Raw genomic sequence first — 5,839 nt, forward strand, 5'->3', positions numbered from 1 at the left:
GCGCTTTTAACACTAAAGCGCTATAAATTAAAACACGGAGGTCTTAGCTAGCGCTTTTTTGAAAAAGCGCTATCTATCATTTTAAGTATATATAGCGCTTTGTATTGAAAGCGTCAGTATAGGCTAAATAAAAATAATAGTTATTTAAATAAAAAACATGATTAATCGTATATGGCACTTTTTATGAAAAGCGCTATATATAAATCAACCTTAAATAGCGCTTATAGGTTAAAAAAAGCGCTATTGTATGCTTGAGAAAGATAGCGCTTATAGGTTAAAAAAAGCGCCATTTTATTAACTGATTTAATGTACATTAACTAACAGGTCCCCTGTTCGATCCCCTGCATAGCATATTTCAAATATTTTTTGAATTTTTATGAAAAATGGATTGCAGTAACAAAGCACACCTTTTTTTTAAAAAAAAATTTGGTACAAACCTTTTTTAATTCTTTTATCATATATATAACAAACCTTTTGTTATGTATATTATATATAACAAACTAAATCTAAACTTTTAAAAAAAAAAACAAATCTAAACTTTTTCCCAAAAAACAAATCCAAACTAAAAAAACAAATCAAATGTCCTGGTCCCACTAAATCCTACTTTTCCATAAATCCTACTTTGCACGTTGCGTTTTTTGTTTTTTTATTTATATTTGAAAAAAAAACGCTTTATACACTAACAACAAAGCGTAACTTCTTTTTGTTATATACTCAAAAGTAACAAAGAATCCCAATTTTAATGGAAATCCCGCATCCTAAAGATAAAATAAAAACTATAACATAATTTTCATTAAACGTATTTTTTAAAGCAATTAATAACATAACCCAAAACTACTTTACTCAAAACTTTCATTAGATCGTGTGCAGGAAATTCAGTCCAGAACCACCACCTCTATTGATTCATTCATCACCAACCACCTATATCTATCAATTCATTCATCACCATCACTCGCTTCCTTCGATCTATTCCAAAACCATAACCGTCTCTTTCGATTCATTCCAGAACAACCACCTCTATCTCACTCTTAATTGCGGTGCATCATAACGTCGCTGCCGTCGACCGGTTACAGCTTTTTCAATACTCAATTCTTCATCTCAGGTACCATCTTCATTCTTTCCTTACCTCAATTTAACTCAAATATTCTTTAATTTTTTTCATATTTTCATCTGGATATTTTAGGTTTTCAAGGTTCAAACTGATTAGGATGAATTTGACAATCGAAAATTCAAAATTTTTGTTTGATGGATAATTACTGAAATTTGACAATTGTTTATTAAAGATTTTGGGTTTAATTAAACTCTACACAACTAGTAAGATGAATAATTTTTCTTTTGGTTCAATTTTTTTTTTATATATATAAACAATAACACTTTTTGTGTGTGACTAGAATTATTTTCTAATAAACTAATTGAATGATGTGATAATATGATATACACTATGCATATGCCTTTTGTATAACCTACTAATCAATTCCATAATCATCCATCGTGACTTCTACATGGCATACCAAATAAACTAACTTATACAATTACTTATTATTTTATTTTTTTTAGTGTCCTTGCCAAGAAAATGGTATAGATTGCGGGTACTTTGTGATGAGGTTTATGAAAGATATTCTCATTTCAAAACTAAATGAGATTCCAAAGTTGGTATGTTTTTTTATATTAAAGTATAATATTTATGTATACTTAAGTTTATTAAGTAACATGGTTATTTTTAATGTTATAATATATACAGTACATTGATGGTTTCAAGTGTGTGACATACTCAAAAGATAAACTAATAGAAATCTAAGAAGAATGGTGTCGGTTCATGATCAGCCTAAAAGTTATATGATTTTTTTATAATAAGGTGAGTTTAATGTTTCTAAATATATTTGCTAGAAGTGGTACGTAGTTGTTTTAATTTATAATCTTGCTTTAATTTCTACTCATGATCAGTAGTACTTTGAATTTATCTTTAATATAATATAGCGTTATTGCTTAATGGCGTTTTCTGGTATATATTCAGGTGGAGGAGAGTGAACGAAATTTGGAAACGAATGATGATTTGCGTGCTTGTTTTGGATAAAAATGTTGAGAAGACCAAGAAGATAGATGAAGACTGCATGATACCATAGAAGATTTTGATCTTTATGTCAACTAATTAGTTGTAACTCTTAGAGATATCCATGTTACCATATTAGAGGCTATAAATTTCTGACTTTTATGCTATATATACATACATTTTTTATGATATGGTTATGTTTTATTCGATAAATAATAGTCTCAATTATAATGTGCCTAAATTATATACATTTCCCTTTAAATTTCAGACTTTATATATATATATATATATATATATATATATATATATATATATATATATTACTTTAAATTAATAAAAAAAACGCTATCTGGAAAGGAATTTTTTTTGACAAAAATAAAATAAAATAAATGCTTTTCCTAGCGCTTTTTTTCCTTTATAAAGCGTTATCTAAACCTATTGTTACATAGCGCTTTTAAAACAAAAACGCTGTTTCTAAACTTGTCTTAGATGACGTTTATTTTTGAAAGCGCTATCTAAGGATAACCTTTGCTAGCACTTTTTGACATAAAGCGCTATATAAACCCTGCTATAGCTAGCGCTTTATACAGGAAAAAAAGCGCTATATTACCTTTACCAGCGCCATTTACAATAGCGCTTCAAAAGCGCTACCTAAAGCCAAAAAAAAGCGCTATATAAGCCCATTTTTGTAGTAGTGAAAAAAGGATTGGGATGAGACATAATGCCTCAGTGAGTTCTACCTAATCCTAGGCTATAGGTACCTGGTGGAAACCTAGGGTCACCACGTGTCTACAATACAACCTGTCGGTTGATTATACGTGTGTGGAGCTTGCTTACCTAGACGGTCGTGCATACTAGACCCGTCATAGGTTCTTCATGTTATAGGTTATAAGTCTTGTCTTCATTATACATGTCATGGCGGTCAAGGGAACCTAAGACCGCTACGTCAAGATACGAAAAACGTGTCTTCATTATACATGTCATGGCGGTAAAGGGAACCTAAGACCGCTAAGTCAAGATACGATAAACGTATCAAGACCTAAACATAACTTATTCATGACACGATCCTAAACCGGACGATCGGGGAGGTACAAAGATCATTAACGGTATAACTTCATAGTCTTATTCTATTGCATGAGCTTGTACATATTCTTGTCGTAACATGACTTATAATAATCTTAATACATGATTCATTCATATTAAGTTAGAGGTCATCGTTGAACAAACATAGTTATCTTGGTTCATTTTACAGAGTGTATCGGGTGGAGTAACCCCGAGTACAATCCCTTACTTGACCGACGAAAACCTAGCTAAGGTACATCAGACTCCCTCAGTGTCCCCCTTGGCGTGAACCTCTCGTATCCCCCTTGGCGTGGATAACGGAAAGACACGACACCTACATCTTGTTTAAAATCTTAATCATGCATAAATGTCTTATACTTACTTTCTTGCTTACCACGGGTCCGTAACCTATCCGATTAGCGGTAAAGTACTTGCTTAATTTTATTCATACATGCTTATACCTAATGTATTTAGGAGATAAGATGCATTACTAGTTCTCGACGATCTACGTCGAGGCTCTATGGTTTTCCCGTGCCTAGATTCTTTCCTACCCGAACATAAGCATATATAAGCTCTCTTGGGTCATTCTTGTCCTATGTGTGTAAGATTGTCCATGATTTTCATTTTAAGAGATCATTCGATGTTATGTGCATTGATTAGATGATGTTTAGAGGTTTAAGGGTTAGAAAACATTACGTTGAAAAGCCTCGGGACTGCACTACGGCCCCTTAACAGGCCCACAAGCCATAGAAAAGTGGGAGATGGCAGAGCAACTCGCCTATGGTGTGTTGCTGTTTTGGGGAAACTCGCTATAAGCGAGTTTTAGGCTTATGGCGAGTTTCTTCGGGGCTGAAGTGCAGATTTTGAGTTTTTACCCCAAATTCATCCAATATTGATCCTGCAATGCACACAACACTTCTAGCAACTCATATAAACGTTAAAACACATCTTTCATGGCAATTTTAACACAACATATAACATTTGGGCACTAAATTCACATAATTCTAAACATAATACAATTCAAGGTTTTTACACTAGAATTGCACAAACACAAGGTAGGAAATCTATCTATAGAACTCATATATTGATTAAACTCTGCAATGACAAGCTCCAAGTTCCAATTTCACTTCACACCATTCAAACCCTAGCCTCTTGAGTCTCTTGATCAACATGCTCCTAGATCCTCCAAATGCAATACTTGTTCCAATCACTAATTGATTCTTGTTCTTGAGCTAACCATGCATAATGTTTGATCATCAAGAGTAAAGCTTGGAAGGATTTGGGTTGTTTAGAGAGAAGGAGGAGGAGGGCGATGCTTAAGAGAGAGGGAGGAGAGAATTCTTGAGCTCTAACCTAGAGAGATAAAGAGCAAGCTCAAATGAAATGTTTGTGGCCAACCACCCTTATATACCATTTGTGTGCAAATACTATTTTGCCCTTCGTCTTAATCGTGTTTATCCTAACACTGATAATCAACTTGTGCTTAACTGACATTGTGTGATAAAACATTCTCCGTTGTACTTGAATTCCATGAACATTTGTCCTCTGATATGATCGACTGGTAATATTCCAATAACTGACGAGTGGGATATTACACTCTACCCCCTTAAAAGAAATTTCATCCTCGAAATTTGGAGATCACTTACCAATTACTGCGATTAATACTTGACATCTTTGGCTCCAGTCATATAAATTCCGATCATACACAATTAAAAGGTTCTGAACGATACTTCTATCGCCAAAAACATGCAACATATCTTTACTAAATTCACATTTTATCGAATATGATCCTCTTACTTCTGGAAAAATCTCCAAGATTCTTATCTTAGATGTAACTTACAAGAAACACGATCTTCCTTTCCGAACATTAAGGATCCCGCTTCTTACTTGTACCACTTATCTGACGACTCTGCAAAATTCTAGTCATTTCTCATAGTCTTAGAAAATTTTCCGACTTCGTTTCGAACTTCATACAAAAGAATTCACGGGTATCTTATACAAATTTGACATGGAGGAATAAAACCACTACGCCAATATTCTGACAATCATGATCAAATCCCATCATTCACATATTCTTGCAACTCCCGACTTAGATCATTTGCACTTGAATACCTTAGCTACAATTCAGAACATCTCATACGATTCTTTCAACGAAGTTGTTGTTGATTTTGTTAACCTTAACTTCCGCAATAACTATCTTGTAAGATTCGATGCACTTCTCGAAAACATATCTTATACATGTTCACACTCTAGAACGTCATGCTTTGTTTATTAATAACGATACTTGTCCGATGTTTTTCTTTTGAGAAAACTTTAAATACTAGCACATGGGTCCTTGGAACGGAAGGTATCTATTTTTTAAAAAAAAAATTATGAAACTAAGCCCATGACTTTACTTCAAAACCACAGGACGAGTCATCACATTTTTAAAAAGGTTATGTGACTCGCCCCAAGCTCGCCAATGGCAAGTTGGCTCTGGAGTTTGCACGCCTTAAGTGAGTTTACTCGCTTATGGCGTGTTCCATTAGTTTCAGAAATGCAACAATCATTTTTTAACATAAATTTCCATTCCAAATTTCCTAGTGCATATCTTACCTCTGGGAGTCATAAAAATCATGTTTCAACAATATTATGACAAGTATCATTATCGTCTAACAAGCATGGCATAAGAGGGTATAAATCTCATCGTGCATAACTTAAGAATCGTGTCCCCCTTCGTAGTAAAAC

General features: G+C 33.4%; 1 long non-coding RNA gene across 1 annotated transcript; it reads left to right on the top strand.

Moving 5' to 3' along the window:
- Positions 1–1,056: 1,056 nt before the first annotated feature.
- Positions 1,057–2,233, top strand: LOC146930235 (uncharacterized). The gene is made up of 4 exons (XR_015008322.1): positions 1,057–1,102; positions 1,558–1,653; positions 1,742–1,855; positions 2,015–2,233. It is a non-coding gene; the product is annotated as an uncharacterized LOC146930235 (long non-coding RNA).
- The last annotated feature ends 3,606 nt before the right edge of the window (positions 2,234–5,839 follow it).

This window comes from Medicago sativa, chromosome 4, assembly GCF_051527215.1.
Source record: "Medicago sativa cultivar Bolivia chromosome 4, Bolivia_mono, whole genome shotgun sequence".
Classification (NCBI taxonomy): Eukaryota; Viridiplantae; Streptophyta; class Magnoliopsida; order Fabales; family Fabaceae; genus Medicago; species Medicago sativa.